We start from the raw sequence: 20,018 nt of genomic DNA, 5'->3' as shown, positions 1-20,018 counted from the left end.
GGTTGTTGTAGGTTGCTACCTCATCCATGAAAGGGCACAGAGTTGTATGGGCTGGAAATTAGATGTGGAACTTCTTTACTCTTGTGGGATGCATGGAGAGAAGGCCAAATACTGCAAATCATTACAGTAGAGAGGACTGTGGAGCCAGCTGTTGATTCTTCAACGTTTGGAGAGTAGAAGGGATTTGAGGAACGGAGGGTAGGGCAGAAAGGCCCAGATAATTTCCAGAAAGGGAGAGATTGACCAAAAAGTTTAGACTATAGCTCTGATAGATGAGTGAGAGAGCTTAGATTGAGATAGCTGAAAAGGCTACTGCCTCCAGCCATCTGTTCCAGCCCTACTGCTAAGACATTTAATCAACTCCTGAGGTGCTGCAGTTTACCTGGTATTGTTTTAATGCCCACCAAAAGCACTGATGGCTCACCTCAACCGGACTGTGAATTGCAGCCACTCAGACGCTGATCAACAAGCGACTTAGAGGTCCATGCCACTGAAGCAGATCATGAAAATAGCGAGGAGCAATAATTGTATTGGCCATCCCATTGCTGTTTGCCAGTCCAAGTCCTTAGTCTGTTTGAATTATTTGTGTTTTCAGAGGAAAAATTTCTATCAGTTTATCATGAAGCACATTGGGTCTCTCTACTGTCTGTTCGTATCTCCTCCATCACAACGCTCCAGCCCCAAGGCCCCTTTCCTCTCCCTTTCCTTCCTGTTCTTTGTCAGTAGGAATAATTGCAAGGAAAGGCAAGCTCAAATTCGAGCTGAGCGTGCTCAGCATGTTTTATAGGGAAGGAAAGGACTCTTTAGGATTGGCACACAGGAGCTGTGGCAGATGAAATGTTGAGTAAATTAGCTGTCAGCTTCTAATAAGACTCTATGGAGCATGTGCAAATTATCATTGTCTGAAGTTTTCCTGTTCACATTGTCTGGGTGCATTTTTCTCTGATGCTCAGTTTTATCTTTTACTGAAGAAGGCAGTGGAGCTTCTCAGTGACCGTAAGAATTACTATTGACAAAAACATTGTATTTTTCTGTAACATCAGTTCACAAAATGACTGAATTACTTTTGATAAAACTCTCTGTAAAAAAAAAGTGTCCTGATAGAGTCACTTGTGATGAAAACTTCCAGTACAGATGATTATGGTTTGGGAAAGTTACTATTACCTGAAGATAGGGTCTATGGACTTGCTTACGCGGAAGAATTTATTTGAGGAACAGTGGTGAGTTAACTCCCTGTATGAACGCTCTTTGGCCATGCTGGGAGCTATTCGGCTATCAGTACTCTTGTGCCACTACCACAACCATGTTTCATGATCATATTCCTCTTCCCAGATATGAGATTCTGTATTTGGCAGTGGGTTCCCGAGCTGGTAGGATACATTTGTTTCATGTTTCAACACGTTCTTCTGTAAACACAAAAAATACCTACTGTGGGTTGTGGGTTTGGGGGTTTTTTGTTCTTTTTTTTTTTTTAATGAACTCATGCAATCTTATTTCAGCAGCTGAGTTGCTTAAGAAATGCACCAAAAATCACAAGCGCTGGCAACACCATATATGTCATATCTACATGTGTACTATAACATTTGTCAGAATCAAATGCTGTGAAATCTATCCCTTTTACAGAGTTACTCATAACATTTTTAAACAAATTACTTTTAGTCAGATAGACTTTATGACTGGTCTTGGCCCAAAGGGAAATCTTTGGAAAGTCTGAGGAAAATCAGTTCAGCAATGGAAAAACATACTTTTATATTGAAATATTTGCATAATTCAAAAACAGCTGAAGCTACAAACTTTAAACTTGGCTTGTTTTATGGTTTTAATAGAGGAAAGAAAAACAATCCAAATTTAAAGAAAATCACTTCAGGACTTTTCAAGTTATGAATGATGAAATTTGGCATGTTCGGGCATGAACATAGAATTTTCCATTCTTTTTTTCCCAATGTTTGCAAGACCACCTCTGTTAAGGGCACATTTGTAATAAGCTCATTTGTTAGAATATGGCAATAAAGAATGAATTTCTTATGGATTCAGACATTGAGACCACCTTAGTTAGGGCTTACTGAGTTAATGATACCACTTATATCTTCTTCAGTTTGTGGGATACATTGAAAATATTTCAGGAAATGTATTAGCAGTGCCAATGAATGTGGTAGAACGAGAAAGATCCCACTTAAAAATTTCTTAGTGCACCTACCACATAGTAAATACTGAAGTAGTTTTGCGACTTTCTTCTTGTTAGTATTCCTTGTTACTTAATCTGTTTAATAAATTAAACAGGATGTACAATGTAGCCAAATTAATATGTGGCAGTAAAACTTGCAACATTTCCAAATTTTAGGGCCTACCAGCCTACCTAGATTTTATTGTTGGAGTGGTAGTAGGCATTGGTCTCTACCTGTTTTCTGAAACAGGATACTGAGCTAAACGGAGGTTGGTGTAACAGGGCACAACCATTCTTAAGGCAATATATGCACATGTGTTCATAAATTATAAGTTTATGTGTGTGTTTGGGTAGGACCAAACCATGATCTAAGTGAAAATAATAACAAAGGTATGGACAGCATGTTTTTTATGAATGACAGAAATTCTTTTACTTTGTAATTAGACCTTAAATATTTTAGAAGGAGAGTTTTTAAACTGGTTGTTTTAGAAGGCTTCTCAAAATTTTGGAAGCTAGAGATCTTAAGAGCCATTCTTAAATCAGAATGATATGACGCTGTATCCTTTTGCTGGGAATCAAAAGGATTGATGTTGAAGCATACTCTAAATAGAGGTCAGTAGGTTTTCTTTGTCAGGTTGTACTGCAGTCATAAACCAGCACGTTACCTTGTAAGCTTACCTATAAAACATAGCAGTATTTATTACTATTGACATTGGTGACATTTTATGGTGGGCCTGTTTGTAGCTCCTCTTTCTACAAGTTACTAAGTATTTTGTGTTCTCTAAGAAGCAAGAGAAGTGTTACTGTTTTCCTTAGTTCTGGTAGCTTACATGCTCAGACCTCCAGTCAGGAAAATCTTGACTAATTCTTTTATTAGGCAGCCTTCCTATGTGTTTACACAAACAAAAGTGGTGTCTTGGACCTGAGGAAATAGTAGTTTAGGTTACATTACAATGTGTTCTTTTTTCACAGGATTACACACTTTCACTCTTCCCTATCCTGTCATATCCACAAATGTAAAAACAAGTTTAAAAACTTAGTGTCTAATGGAACAACATGAAAATTTTCTGGGAAAACATTCTTTTGATTTAGAAAAAAAGGGAAATTTCAGTCAGGTAATGGTCAATTATAAAGAGATTAAAATATATAAAAAATGAGCCAGAAAGCCCAGTAGAATTATTTTTATTTTAGCTATTATAAAATATTTGTCATTTAGGAAACCAGAAAACCTAAATTAATAATGAAAGTTTGTTGATAGGGATTAATGAATAACAAAGCTAGTAATAACTTTTTGTAACTGAGACTGTTCACGATTTCATGCTGGGTGGGAGAAGTAGTCTGAACATTTTACTAGACAGCTGAAACACATTATTAAAACTTAAGTTCCTGGATACCAGTATCTTAGCTAAACTTAAAAGAGTATCAAAAATTGTATCTCAAGAATGTATATACATACATACATGCATATATATATATGTATATAAATATATATAAATGAATGAATGCCTGAATTTGCATTTTAACATTCAGGAAAAAAGTACGCCTTTAAGCTGTGAAAAATGCGTAAGCATTTGTTGAAAGGCAATAAATATGGACTCTCACAAATGCCACTTTTACATTTGCTGCAGAGAACCGAATTCTCCTCCATAGATTCATGCTGAACACAGAGAATCTGCAGAGTGGAAGTAGGACGACTTTACCCCAACCCTTAGGACTAGGCAGTATTTCCTGTTACACAGAGGAATTTCTATATTTCTTTCCCAATTTAATTTAGATTTAAGAGGTCAGTTTTTGTATCATAATTATAAAAAGACTTCTTAGAAGCATAACTGTTAATGCTGAACTCTATAACTTGTGTAGTAGGAATCATATGCTGTGGCGATTCAGTATAGAATGGAAGAGTGGAAGGAGGACTGAGGCAGACCAAAGGTCTGTCTAACCTATCTCCAGCAGTGTGCAGTAGTGGATGTTTGTAAAAGAGGATGAAAACAGAACAAATTTATAGTGATACCTCCATGTTACACTCTCCTAGCTTCCAGCAATCTCTAGCTTGGGAATTGCTCAACTAGAGATGTTGTCTTTGTGCTGAATAGTCCAAAACTGGATTTTTCCATCCATAACGTCTTGTAATAATGAGTTCCACAGACTCAGTGTTGTGTGAAGAAGTACCTCCCTGTATTTGTTTGGAGTCAGCCACTTAAGAATGTTATTAGGGATCTCCTGCTTCTCATACTGCAACAGTCGGTCAATACTCATTCCATATGCAACGTTTTGTTGCTTGTGATTCTGTAGAGCTCTCACTTATCTCTCCTTCAGTAGTCTTTTTTCCAGGCTCTCTTCCTATTCTGTTCAGTTGTTCTTTGTTTGTTCCATAATTCTGACATCCTTGCCACCCTTCACTACACCTTTTTTTAGTTCTGCTATAATCTATGTGAAATGGGGGGCTAGAACTGCATGTAGCGTTCAAGGTGTGAGTGCCTCAGAAGTTTATGAAGTAGTTTAATTTCACTCTCTTCTGTGTTCTTTATTCCTGGCCTAATAATTCCTAACAATTTGTTTGCTTTTTTTGGCTGCCATTGATGATTGATCGACATTTTCCTAGAATTGTCTGTTGTAACTTCAAATTCTCTCTCTTTATGGTGTGGTAATAGGTAGTTCAGAGTCCACCACTGTGTATTTAAAGCTAGAATTGTTTTTCCCATGTGCACCTCTTTTACACTGATTGACAGAGAATTTTATAGCCTAAGCACTCAGTAGTGTGAGAATCTTATGTAATTCTTCACACAGCTTTTGATTTTGCTATCCCAATGAGCCTAACTGTATCACAAGAAGATGGCACACAGTACACTGAAGAACTCCTCTCAGAAACATCATGTATAGCCTGAAGGTGCTGTCTGTAACAGGTAGGTACAGTTAATGTCAAGGCTGCACTTAGGCAGGAGATTTGAATAAGGCCATATCTTGAACCATTTGAGGCCTGTCTTCATCAAGACTCTGGAGAGCAAAGCTGAATCACCTTACAGTAAGATGCTGATTTAGGTGCCTTCAAATCCCAAATGGATACTCTTGTTCAGGAAAAAGTGGCCTTAGTACACTGTAGCTTAATCCTCTTTTGAGAAATAAGTCTTCCCTATAGTGAGAATTATTCCTCAATGAGAGCCTCCACATAGAATTAATTTGTCATAAATTTCTCATGTCCCCTGTACACATGGCTTTAATACTTTAGAAATCATAACTATTTACTGGTGACCTGCTGAGTTTTGAGATGGTTCATGTAGAAAAAATGACATCAGCACAATTTAATTTTGTTTGCTCTAACCAAGAAGCAACAGAACTACCTGCCAGGACTCCTGAGAAGAAAGACTTATGGTAATTAAGCCTTGTATTTATCAAGGCAGGCCCTTCTGTTCTGGGGTAATCATGGGGAGAATGAGGCTTCACCTTATTCAGTTTGTAGGTGCTCAGAGCATGAGGGACTGTGACTTGGTTCCATGACAGTTTTAAATTGTTAGAAATCACTGACTCATCCCAAGATACACGTTTCCATCCCCAATTTTTCCATCACACTGCCAGCACTTCTTGGCCCCCATGGTGAACCAGTTCAGCAGTCTGCACTGACTGGCAGAAATCTGTTTTGGTAGGGTATTGGGCTTTATGAACCCACTTATTGTAGGGTCCAAATTAGTACTAGTGCCAGCATGCGAGCACTGAATGCATGGTAGAAGAGGGGTAGAAGGGGGCAAGGATGAGACGATAGCATTTGCAAACTATAGCAGTTTAAATTGTTATGGAGCCTCAAACTGAGACATGTTTTATTTTGAACATCAATCTAGCTACAAAGACTGTATTTCTAAAGTCGGAAAGAAAGTTGATCCAGAATGAGCTGGTAATACTGTAGAATTATGTCTGCAAAGCAGAGAGCGAAGAGTAAGGGGACAGAGCCATGAATACATTATCAGAAGGGAAACGATCTCTTTGACATCTTATATTCTAAAAACTAACAGTTTTATCGTGGAACTACACTAAAAGAATGGTGAGATTGCAAAATCAGTCATTCTGTACTTAGGAAGTACTGGAACTAATGACAGCCTTGCAACTTTAATTTTTGCTTTTTGCACATACATATAATTGATGTAACTTTGTCAAGGTTATCCCTTATTTTCTGAAAATGACACCTACCTCTCTCCACATACACCAAAGATAAAATTCTAGTGACTCCTAGTTTTTCAGCCACTGCTTTTGAAACTACAATGTTCTTTTAGTCTAAATGTATTTTTCTGACTTTTTAAACAAACTGAAAAAGATCTGAACTACAGTATCGTATTTCATGTAAAATAACTATGCTATAAACTTTTCACTAAATGAATGCTTTAAGTTTCAAATTCAATGTTATCCCTTTTTATGCACGTATGCTGTGTTGCTGCAATATTAAGTATTGGATGCAACCCATTTCTCCTTAAAAACATACAGTTTAATAAACTAAAACCTGAAACACATGATTTAAAGTGTTACAGTGCATAGGCTTCTCACCTCCCAACACTTGAGTTCAAATCATACTAATAGGGTGGATATTTTATGACAATAATCAGATGGTAAGTTTTTTATCATACATTCAACTACCAATAATTTTTAAGAAATATATTTTCTCCTTACTCTAATTTGATGTGATTATTTTTTTCATTGTAAGGAATTAAATGTATGACTTGTTCAGCAGGTTTCATAAGAGATCAATAATATGTTGGCTTAACTTTTTTTTTTTTCCTGTAGAGATGTGGGAAGATCAATGTCTGTAGTGCCCTAGGTCATGATCAATACTTTTAATAAAACTTCCTTTTTTTCCTTTCTTTTTTTTTTTTTTTTACCTTTGTACGTTTGTACAGTTTTGCTTTTATTAATGAGCTTTTCCTTTAGTTTCAGACCATTAATGGTTTTTGGATAATGTCATACTGCCCAAGGTCAAAGCCAGTTTGAACTTATAACTCTAGTTATCAGTGATTAAATCTATTGGATGGGCTTAGATGTGTTAGAAAACATAAGAGTCTGAACACAGTATGAAGCACTACTTTTTAGAGGCCTGAAGTTAAAATAAAAACTCAACCTTCTGGGAGGATAAAACATTAAAGCTTTTTTTTTTTGCTTTTCCTTGTTAAACAAATAATGATTGTCTTATTTATGGATCTCATATTGGTGTTAACATCCCAAGTAACTACTGTGGCCTTGACTGCTCTTCAATTAAAGATATTAAATGCTCCATGATAGAGTTTTATAATATTATATTACCCATTTTGCAAGACCAGTTTGAAATAAGATAACATCTTTTGTTCATTGCTGAAATTCTGGATGGGAGGCTAGCAACTTATCAAAGTATGTGCTATCATGCGGAGTGCTTGCAGAAAATGTGAAATTGTTGTCTCGGGGGCTCAACCAAATGTTTTTTGAAATCAATGGAAAGATCTCATTAACGTCATTGAATATCGATTATGGCCATGGAGAACTTAAACCATTCATGAATATTAATGGTTTCTACCGATTCATTTGCCTTTGCGTGTGTTGCACCTTGTCTGTAATCTCTGATTCACTTTTTATAGTCTACCTAGAGGTTATAAAAAAAGGGAACTTTGTTTTTCCTGAAAGATTTGATAACACATTTTACCTTAAGGTATCTTCTCTGTAGTCTCTTACAAATGAGGTGCATAAAGAACTGGACCCTTTGACCACTGGCACCTAGGTAGAATATCTTATGTGGAAGATCATTTTTTCCATTATTTTGGCAGTTTTAGCCTTGTTATATTAGACAGCAGTTCACTTCATAACAAATCATCACAGAGGAGTCTGAACAGTAGAATCTCTACTCAGAAGGTGCCCTACAGACTCCGATAGTCTATCATCTTTAATTTAGAGATTTTATTTCCCATCTTGTGATTACAGTTGAATGAACATTGTAGAAAAGTTTAAATTGTAGCTATCTGTGTCACGCTTTTGCCGTAAATGATGGAACTTACGTTTTCAGGCCTCTAATCTTCACCAGCTCAAATAGTCACTGTAAAATAATCACACAGAAAGGAAAGAAGGTAAAATGTGGGTATATATGGTGACCCTGGTAGAAAATTAACTGCAGGAACAGACCCCTTGATTAGAAGTTTCGCTGCTGTAGCATCCAGTCTCAGACAATGGAAACTGTGGGAAAAAGGTGACTGAATGGACAAATCCTTAGTTCTAGGAGGGATAGAGTGGAGATTTTGGCTAGTGGAAAAAATGGACGAAGGGGAGGGTAGAAGGGGTCCTTCTTCACGTAACTTTTGCAATTTAGGAAACATTTTCTGTATGACGACTAAACATCTAGCTCTAACATTAGAATAAAAAAGGCTAAATGGAGTTCTCAAAAATTGTTATTTGCCTAATAGTGGAATTGTGAGGTTTTATGATCAGTTTGGTTCAATGATTTCCACAGTAGGTTTTATAGGTAAAGCAAGGTGGGAATGATTTAGATTCCACGTGTGAAAAGTAGGCTGTGCACATGTTATTTATATACCAAAGGCCTGACCTTGACACACCTGAACATAATATAGATTATGAAGTGGCAGTTTGGATATAAACCTCTGGAAACCACAAAAATGAAGTTTATGTGTTGATCCTATTTTAACCAAAGTAGGCTCCAACTTAGCTTTGCCATAGCTGTTTTCATTGTTATGAATAATAAAGTCAGTAAAATAAGCAGATCTGACTTAAAGTATATACAGACAGCAGATTTAGTGAATACAGTAAGCACGAACTATTTTTATATTGTTAAGTTTGGGCTGTATCTACAGGGTGACATAATGATAATGTTTGTTTAAAAAGAATACATGCGGTCATTGGAAATGAGATTTAAAGTTTGGAGGGCTACTTATGCTGAGTTTGTTTGCTGTGCTTTGCTCCCTGTGCCCCCCCCCACCCTTGCACTCCCTTCCAATTACTCTCCTGGCCCCAGTGATTAGCAGTCAAAACTACATCAGAGAACCAAATATTTATACCCCTCGTAATCTGACACTGTGATATTATACTGTGAACCTGAAAAGATGCCAGGCCATGCATTGTGGCTAATAGCAATTGATCACAAATGAAACTGCAGAACTCTGTTCCAAATTGTTGGCTTTATAAATTTGATAATGAGTACATTTCCTGATAGAACATAAAAGTGCAATAAACTATGCATGCTCTCTCTTTTCTCCCCACCTGTCCAACAGCAAAATGCTGTTTGTACAGTATATTGTTGTCACTGACAACTGAATAAGAATTTTTAGGAGCAGTTGGCTATCAAATGATGGCAAATTTAAAGGTTATGCAAATTGTGCCAGTACAGCCCAGCTTGTTTCAGACCTCTTTTCTCTATTATCATATCAATTGAGTCAGCTCATAGTAGACAAAGCAAGGTTATGGGAACCACCTAGAGCATCATGCACCATTAAACATCAATGCAGCATACATGAACATCTGCAACAATGATCTTATTAACAGAGGGTATAACGGAAGGCAATAAACAGCTTTCTTAGTCACTTAATTGTAAAAAATTTAATAACCTAATACTTGCATTATTTAACAACAGCAAGTTGGTCAAAAATTATGCATTGTGGTGAATTAGATTACAGTACCTACTGCACACTGTAAATTACTACACAAATATGAACTTCCATCTGTGAGCAGTTAAACGCTGTAGTTAGTAGAGTGCTAATAATGCAATTTTCTTTTAATCTCCAGTGCATCATGGGATATAAGTAAGTATCTGCCTCTTGCACTGACATTTTTATAACTGGCACCTGAAGATCATTTTTGGATTTCCTGCCTATACAGACAGCTTAAACATTTCAAAAATCAGTGACAGTTATTGTGTAAGGCAGAATACAGAAGCCATAAACTGGTCTTTGTGTGTGCAACCAAAACAGATGTTTAGAGAAACAAAGCAAAGCCTGTTAGATGTTCATATTGGAAATGTATTTATTGTGTGTCACCTTCTGGGTTAGATGCTACACTGATCTAGAAGATGAGAGCATGTGAGGCTGTGAGATCAAATTGCGCTGGGAAATGAGTGCAGAAATTAAAATACATTAGAATTTGGCAGATAAAGGGAAATGGAGTTTTTCTTCAAGGCCAGACCAAACTGCTAGGGAGAGGCTAGGGTGGCTGGAATCAGAGGAACTGGTGGGCAGCGACAGCCCCCTTCTCCTTGAGGACTGGGGGTACTGGTGAATTCCCAGTGCCTCCTCCAAGAGCTGCTTGTGGTTAACGTAACAAGTAGGAAAAGGTTAGAGCTACCAGAGGAAAGCGCCGCTCTTCCAGTTTCAGCCTGAATGTTGTTGCAAAATAAACAGGCATTTAAGAACGAAATCAGAAAAAGGAAATAGAGACTGCATGAGTAAAATAATACTGGATCAAAGGTCTAGTCTGACAAGTGCTTTCAGCGGGAAAAACTGCTCTAAATGTGACTGTGTTTCCGAGAAGCTTTGTTCATTCCTGGCACCCTGTACTACCACTGCTGCTGACATTGAGTATCAGGCTGTTGGATCTGATCGGACTGGTATTTATATGGAGAAAAAATGAAACCTTCTAAGCTTTTTTTTGACATAAAAAACTGAATTGTGCTAGGATTGTAGGCTACAGTCAGCTTCAGGTAGCCTGTAGACACCTCAGGCATTTCTGCAATCAAGAGGAATCCACAAATGACAGAAAAGGGCAGGGGGAAAGAAAGTGAATGAAAAGACAACACAGAGCAAAGATGAGAAAAACTTGGTGCAAGTATAAATTTGGCAAATTCGAAGTTACATAAGTTAATTTTTTTTCCATAAGAGAAGAAAAATGTAAGATAGAAAGTCTTAATAATTTTTTTTAAACAGGGTTTATTTCATCTAGGAAAAGATGGCCAAAAAAAGTGGGCACTGTGCCTAAATAACCATTAAGTATATGTTTTATACTGAATTAGGTCTAAAAGGAACAAGTAACAAGCATTTTCCAGCGTTCTTTTCACATTTCTAAGTTGTGGTTGAAATGATCTCGCTCTGTAGGATAAACAGAGTTTTAGCCTGCACGTCTACATTAAATACAATTCTGGTTTTTTTTAAAGCAGCGGTATCTGCTTCTTGCCTTTCTTCATTAAGATCTTCATAACTTAAGTATAGCAGCAGAGTGTCCACATTTTATCTATACATCTTTATTTACTTGCTTACTAATCTTGTTTTTCAGATTGGAAACTCTTTAGAGCAGGAACTGGTTTTGGTTCTTCCTTCTAATACATACATTGGTGGTCAGCTTGACAGTATGCAAATACAAGTAAGGTTGAAAGGATCACAGGTTGAACTTGGCTGTACGTGCCAATTAAGTTTAATTTTTTGAATTTTTATTATTGCTTCAAAAAGATCCATGTATTGTTTTGGTTTTGCTTGCCTTTTTTTTTTTTTTTTTTTTTTTTTTACTAAAAATAGCATAAAACTGAATGACTCAGCAATTTAATAGTTTTGGAAATAAAACTTTAAAAGAGAAGTAGCTGAAAGTGGCAGGCTGTGTTTTGAACTTGACAAGGTTCTGCAGAGATGGAGGATGGAAATTTTTAATTTGTCTCCTAGGTTACTTATTTTGGTTTTGTCAAGCAGCCTGTTTTTATAGTGTTGGGGTTTACTGTAAATGCCAGTAGTGTGTGTACTATAAAGGCTGTTGTGTTACCTTTATGAGTGCCCATATCCTACAGCCATGCTTTAAAGGGCTTGTTACACAAACACGTGATTCAAGAGCTCTGTCTTTCAAAACTGGCATTGTGTTAACTGTATCCAAATGAATTTAGTTCGCTATGTAGTAAATAATGTATAAATTCAGTGTTGCATAATTTACATTAAAATGTATGTGTAAATATTTTAAAAGGTGGTAGATTGAACATTCTACTTACAGCAATAATTAGGTAATACTTATAAACTGATTGAGTGTTCCTACAGAGATCATAGGTTGGGGTATTTAATTTTCTAAGAAATGATTTGCAGCTAATTTAGGGAAAAAATAAACTCCTTCACTTTGGACCAAATTCTCTTCCTAGACTAGCAAAAGTCTAAAAGAATTCCATTAAAAACAGTGTAGTTACTCTGTTTTTAACTGGTATTTTAAGAGCAGAATATTTTCCCTTCGAGATTAATACAGATCTCAGCCAACACTGCAGTGGCATCTTCTAATTGATCTAAAACCTGCAAAAACCTGAGAAAATTCATTTAGCAAGGAAGTTTCATTCTTCAAAAATAAATAAGTAGTCTAGAGAGATCTTAATTTAAGGCAACAGAGAATTTACAAATACATCATGAGAAGAAAAAATAAATGTAAAAATTAAAAATTTGACCTCTGAGTTAAAAGAATGAAAAAACAAGATTTCTACGTGGAATCTGAGTACTTAAAGGCAATGTCTAGGATTTCAGTGATATATATTCCTGAGCAATGTCTGAAAGAATACTATCTGATTAATTAAAAAAAGGAGAAGTGTGTGTGTTTGTGTGTGTATACATACATACATATGAATGTATTAACTTATTTTTAATAATATTTTTAGCAAAGGCTGTCTCTTTCATTCTGATGGACTGATTGTATGTATGAAACTAAATATAAATTCTCCCAGAAGAAAAAGCTCCTTCAAACTGCTCTGTAGTGATCTAATGTTCACTCCTTCTCTTTTCAGTCTCACTGATGCTCAAGTGAAATAGAAATGCCTTGGGCCCATTTCTGCCTCCACTGATGACCTATGCTTCTCAGATTATCATGTAGCATAAACAAAGCTGTCATATAACATGGCATTTATTTAAATGATGTGATTTCTGTGTTCACCACTCTGAAACTGAGGTATAGCTAAGAAAGCTTGCAAGTTATGACAGGTGTGTATGCCCCATTAGGGCCATATGCTTAATGTATAAAAATGTATAATGCAGTTTTTCTTCTCAAAATCAAATTATAATGCTGTTTTTCTCCCTTTTTTGGCCAATGCCCTGATAAGCTTTTGGGTAGGGTTTGCTTTGACTTGATTATGGACCAGGATTTGTCAGAAGAATCTCCCGTAGGACAGTATTCTGATGGTCTGGCTTTAGTAGTCATTTAAAATATGTCTGTACAATAGCATGATATGGAAAACAAACATATATGCGTTCTTGCTAGTGTGGGGGTTAGTGCAAACAGTAAGTGAAGTACATGGTCTGCTTCCTTAGCTGAAATATATTTTCTTTCTGCATGATCCACATAGCCAAATTCTAGGAGGTTGAAGAGCATGTGGGAGCTAGAAAGTATGTGTCACTGTAACTTGGACGTACAGATGTGATGTATTCTTTGAATCAGACACTGAAAATTGGAATTCCGGTTGTCATCATTCTCATTTGTTTTGATTTCTTTGAGCTACCTAGATTCATGGATAGAAATAGAGATTTGTTCATCGTTCCCACTCCCATATACAACTCAAAAATTACCAGTTTGGGGGGTTTGGTTTGGATTTAACTTTTAAGGATGTAATATGGTGTACACTTGCCAAACCAAATCACATAGGATTTACAGTGCAGGAGCAGAGATCTACGTTTGTTAATATCTGAGGCCTGATGTGCTTTTATGTCGCACTGGACTTTGGCTGGTCGGGCTAGACTCATTGCAGGAGAGCAATGAGCAGCTGATGTAAAACTGTAGTTACACAAATGGGGATACGCGCCCCGCGTTCTCCATACAGACTAGGATCATGCAGTTCAGGAGTTTAGTTTATTGTAACCCATCTCCTCTGTCTTCAGGACTGATTTTAATCTGAGCTTTTTATAGTAATTCCAGGACAGCCATTGTGTTGAGTCAGTGTAACATTTGCAGAAGTTTTAAGCTTTTCTTAATTTCGGTGCCTATGACTTCACTTCCTTTGCCTTTCCTTGACCTTCAACCCTTTCCTGGTGCAGAGAGAGATCACAGGAAAATGATTTAATTCTGAGCGCTACCTTATGTCTTTAGCAGCCGTGCTGAGTTAGAGGAGTGCATTTTCTGGCAGTTCAGTGGACATAGTTTCAGCTCCCTCTGAAAGCTGTGCCTAGCGGGCAAATGGCAGTAGTCTTGTGTGCTCAGAAAGGCTTTTTCAACAGAGTTCATTGCCATTCTAAACTTTAAACATTGTGACACATGCCAGAAAAATTCAGCAGCTTGTTCTTTGGGGCAGTTTTTCCATATATGTATATATATAAAAATTATATTAGCGCCAAACTGAAGCAAAACCATAGTGTCTTCTGTTGACCTCCTCATGTTTCCCCATCTTTTACATACAGTTATAGTGTTTTGTTTAATTGTACAAACAAAACAATTAATTAATATCAGAAATAAAGTAGAGCTTCAGCTTATGGCATTGGCAGTGATGGTACGGAGAATTTCAAAGGTTAAGTGGCTCTCACACCTTCTGTAAAGTAAACAAAACACATTTGGCCTATAAAAACTATTCATGAGTCATTAGGTGATGCTGTTACATTTTTACAGTTGTTGTAACTAGATATAGAGATGCAGCGTCTGATCTCATGATGGTATAAATCAAGAATTAGTTCAAAGGAGTGATGTTGTATCAAGAATCAGGCATAGAGGTTCAGTGGATACATGCTGGGTGTAAGAATATTGTTTAATTTTACATCATTGTTGATGGCTGATGGAGAGGGAGAAGTCGGTGTATGAATTTGTTCCTTTGGAACAATCTTCTTTCCTCTATTAACTCTAATCCTGTGAATCATACCTTAATAAGATGCTACGAATATGACTTGTGAATAAAAATACTCTTGACTAGATAATGGGACAACGTTTGGGCAGAACTATAAAGGGAAGACAGGTTACACTGGACATCCTTGCATTAACTTTACCCTAGAAGAGAGGGGAAGCAGGGTCTGCACGCTGTCTTTCCCCCCTACAGATACCTACCTGTAGGACCACAAGTAGAGCTGTACAAGGTTCAAAGTCTTTGGCATCATATTCCTTCTCTGTTCCTACTGTAAATGAACTAGCTGCCTCTGAGGGACAGCTCTTTGCATCCTGGCCAACATAGCTCTATGTGCTTTTTTTTGGTTAGTGAGCTGCAAGGAGAATTTTAGCCTAGTAGCACTATCTGGATATTTTATTATGTAAATATATTAATATTTATATTAATTAGTGGTATCATACCATAGACGTACAAATGCATCGTAAATGGCAGCTACTGTATGACTTGTTTTGAGTAACATTGTTTATTATATCAATAAAGACTTCTGTATTCCTAGTTATAAAGTTTTCTTGGCTACATATTGAACACATTAGAATACAGCATCCTTTGTTTTGTATTATTAAGATATTTGATTAGAAAGATCCCAAAGCATGTGGCTGACTTGCATCTCACTCATTACGCTATTTAATTCCATTGCCTTGCACAAATAAATTCCTTATTTCTCTGTCAAGCCCTAGATAGCTGCAATACGAGGCCACACAGTGCACAGAAATAGATGTAGGAGAGGGGAAATGTTGGCATGAAAATAAGGCAAAGTTAACATGCACACAGAAAGTGCCAGGGGGTCTGTAATGTTCATGCAGAACAGCTATCTGAAAGTCCCAGCCTGAAAATGCAGGATCTCCTTCTGTTTGCCTTGAAATGACAGGTTGAATCGACACTGACAGGTTTGAAATACATTATTATTGAAAGTCCAAGTATTTCTGACTGGGGGTTCAGCACACAGTGCCGTCCCGACGCTCCCTTACGACTTTGGACAGTGCTGTGCTGATCGTGGTCTGAGAATTACAGTATCTATTGGATTTATGTATCAAATCTGTTATCTGTGTGCCAAATACAGTAACAACAGTAGTTTCTACTGTAGAAAAAAACAGGAGAAAATATTATTATCCTGCTAATTTTAAAAGATGCATTAATGTGCTGAAGAAGGTGAAGAAGCTTAGAGCCTACAGGCTGCTTTTTTTAATTTTGGAGAGAGGTAAGAGCTCAGAATCATCCAAGCTGACATGGGTTTGTTCCAAATACTTTTCTTATTACTCCTTACCTCATGGCTGTCCAGAGACATTTATAGGTTTTGAGCTTAGGTTCCTATCTTCTGTTATGTTTTTCCTGTCCTTTCTTTCTCTTTCTTTTTATCTGTTTTTGGCCCCTGATCTAAAGAAAATTAGAGAGGATGGGGGTGGGGAGGAGATGGGGCAGAATTCTGTTTTGCAGTTGTTCTTTTTTTACAAGTTAAAGCTCACAAAAGAAGCATGAGTGTGTCTCCATCTTGTAAGCATCTGTACTACCACTATCAGCCCACAGATCAAAAGCTTATTTGAGGAAATAGCTAGACATTTTTTGTATGTATTTTAGGACTCGCTTCCTCATTTTATTTTATTTTAATACAAAATTAAGGACAGTCCAACATGTTGCCCATAAGAGTTCTGTTACAGGTAATTAAATGTAAGTTTACACATTTAATCTACTTTTAAGAGCAAGAGAGACTGGCAAATGACCCAGTTAAGGAAAGTACTCAGCCTAATTGGATGTAATGATTGCTTGCTGGTGTTTATTACTGTACTAAGAGTAGACGTGTAGTCTGTGATTCTAATTTGGTTTAAAGACAGACCTGTAGTTTTTGCAGCTATCATCAGAGTTTGATTGTTTCAGTTAACACCATGAAATAGACCTGTGTTCATTTGGGAGCTTAAATTTCTCTATGTCTTAGAATGGAAGGAGGACTGTTTTTTCAATTAATATTGTTCTCCAATTATTATCTCTCCAGACTGTTTTACCTGAAAAAATATCTTGAGCTAGACATCCTAGTACATATTTTTGCCTGAGGAAAATATAGATAGTTTTCACATCTTTATGTATCTAATGTGACAAATTAACAGTAACTAAATTTGCCAATGAGCTGATTCTGATTCATCTGTGAATATTGTCTTCAGCCTATGAAATCACTACATTAATTGTTTGATTTGGATTATTTCTAAATCATCATTCTAAAGCAGTTGTAGTCACTGGAGTTACTCAACACTGTGAAATCATTGTCAGAGCTGAATCAAAGTCCCAAGATTTCAGATTTCACAAACGCTTGTTACTAAATTTTCCTAATTATAGACACCTTGCTGCAATTTACACTCCCTGTTCTGGCTTCCCAGAAATGATACCACGATGGAATGGGCTCTATCTGAGTGTGTTTACCATAGAAGATATTTGTTGCTTAAAAATAGAACACTGGATATTATGCCCAGAGGAGCAGCACTTGGATTTCAAAACACTTATGTAATTATTCTTTATTTCATAAGCTCTCAGAATGATAAATGAAATCAGAACTGACTTTGAAAAGCAAGGCCACTGATGACCAGTGCACTTAGCCAAGGTGTCTCTATGTTCACTATGATGGATTTGGGAGTTTTATAATATAATAGATCACACACAAAAATGAAATTAAAGTAACATTAAACTCACAAAAGCAAGTATATTCAGAATCGAGACTTCTGCTTCATCTTAATTCACCCTGTTGTGCCTGTTTGTTACAAGACTGAGATCAGTGAGAGATGTTAGCTATTTTATATGCTGTTGCATAGACCTAGAAAAGTAACTTATTGGGAACGTTAATTCTAAGCGACTTCATTATTGTGAGGGAAAGAAAAAAACATCAGTATTATTTTGGTGCATCTTTTAATGTGTGTTGTTGTTAAATATAGATTTAAACATATCAGTATTCTATATTATGCTAGTAGAAGTTCTCATAAGGTTAAAGAAACATAATTTGCTGTATTGGATATTTGCAGTATGTGCAGATGCTATTATCTTTACAATGCAGTATGTACTCCAAAGCCATGCTAGTTGCTCTTGAAAAATCAATACTTCAAAATATGAGATTATTGCCCCACTTGAAAATATGTAAAGTTATAGACAAAGGGAGGCAGAATGTATGACCCACATAGAGGTGGAAAACTGTGATCAATAAATAAGCTTGCCCTCATACCAACTGAATTCATTGTTGTGTTTGTTTTTTTAGAATAATTCAGTTATTTACATTTACATCTACCTCAGATAGGATAGAATAAGAGCTTGTAGTGCAATGCTTGCCCGAAAGTACTAGAGGGAGCTTAGGGAAGGAAGCAAGACTCAGGAGGAAAAGCAAGGAGAAAGATGATGGTGAAAACTTTCATTTGTGTAAGTTTGCTTGAATACAGAGTCTTACTTGATGCCAACCCCCACTTATGGCATCCAAAATACAATCTGTGTGCATTATTCACTCTCTGTGCCCAAACATGTACATTTGTATGCATAGGCAAGTGTGCGCATGTGCTTAATGTGGAACATCTGTATGTGGCTGCGCACACTCGAGAAGGAAGCAGATTAGTTTATTACAATGTGTCTTCAATAGATTTATCACTTTACTGATTGTTTTTGCATTGTCTAGAGCAAATCATATATAGTTTCTTATGAAATGGATGAATACACTCTGCTCTCCTGGCAGAGCTTAATATAAGACCTCTCTTTCTTGATTTCCAATTCAAATGAATCCTGTTAAAATTACTGAAAAACATTGCTCTTGAAGACTATCTTAAGAGTACAACACAGCGTTGAAGTAGGTTTCTAAATAGCTTTCTTAACAGGATAGAGAGTAGGATGCACTGAGAACTGACTGAAACCTGTTCTTTAATTGGAATATTCATCTTATGTTTTTCATTACCCTTTTTCCTTTGCCTCTCATGGATGGTTGTTGCTAATGCTCCCCTCCCCTCCTGGTGGGCCAGCCAACAGTTCCCTCTGGAGGCAGCATCATTATATCTGCCTGGTTCACTTAGTAGCAGATGGTGAGGAGCAGTAGAGCTGATACACTGCATTTCACAGAAACCAGGATCCTTCTGGTACCTCTGCAGCATACACAGGCTTGCCTGATTTGAGACTGTGAATTCTTTATGTGCTTCCCGAACTGGATTTCCTTGTTTGCAACTGTGTAAGGCAGTGTGAGAATGATTTTTATGGTGTGCTCTGTTGCTGGACAGTGAAGAAACTACATACATACCTCCAGCTTTTAGCTATTGGGCGATCTATTTCCCATTTTATGTCTATTTTTACCAAAAATTAAAAGGAGGCAGCTCTGATGGTTTTCATTTTCACTGGTTGACAGGCTTTTCTCCCCCCCCTCCCCTTTTTTAATTCCTGCTGTCTGCCAAAGGACAATCTGTTTGCTCTGAGACAGTTTAATGCATACTGACTACCAGAGGCAGAACTTCCATTGGCTCTGTTACAGGGGTAATTTACACTTTAACAAGGTATTGTGACAAGGTGGTAATTATATTTTTATCACGTCATTATGACATTACCACCTGGAAAGTCCTAGCTGATTAATTAGTGGCATATATTAAATTTATAACCCTAGAACTCTAAAGTTATCATACCTAAGTGGTGTAATTATGTTGAGCTGTGGTGTGGCAGTGAATGGGAGGTGAAGATACTGAGTATCCACCTATTGAAACAGGTTTAGCGAGTGCCAGTAGAGGGCAGGGAGCTGCAGAGAAGGAAATACTTTTAAAAAAGGAAATACTAAAGAAAAGGATGAAGTCGTTAGAGTCTTGAAACCAAATCTAGTCAGATGGAGGCTCCTTGCATACATGCATTTTTTTTTTTTTAACAAAGAGGTAGTTTGAAAGCACTTTGATATATACTAATTCGTGCTCCTTATTTCACAGTTTTGTTTTAGTTAGTCCACTTTCATTCTGTTTTTTTCTAATGCAGCAATTTCTGTTGAACTTTTGGAGGCTTGGACTGGCTATTCTGGAGGCTACATCACCTCTCTGTGACTGATAGGAAGCACTAGTTTTGGCAGGATGGATTTCTCTTGGTCTTTTCCATATGTCCATGTGTTTAATG

At 36.8% G+C, this 20,018-nt stretch overlaps 1 protein-coding gene across 1 annotated transcript in view; it reads left to right on the top strand.

The window, feature by feature from the left end:
- Positions 1–20,018, top strand: part of ADK (adenosine kinase) — a 302,259-nt gene that overhangs the window by 262,076 nt on the left and 20,165 nt on the right.

This window comes from Apteryx mantelli, chromosome 7 (assembly GCF_036417845.1).
Source record: "Apteryx mantelli isolate bAptMan1 chromosome 7, bAptMan1.hap1, whole genome shotgun sequence".
Classification (NCBI taxonomy): domain Eukaryota; kingdom Metazoa; phylum Chordata; class Aves; order Apterygiformes; family Apterygidae; genus Apteryx; species Apteryx mantelli.
This window is presented reverse-complemented; position numbering and strand designations above follow the sequence as displayed.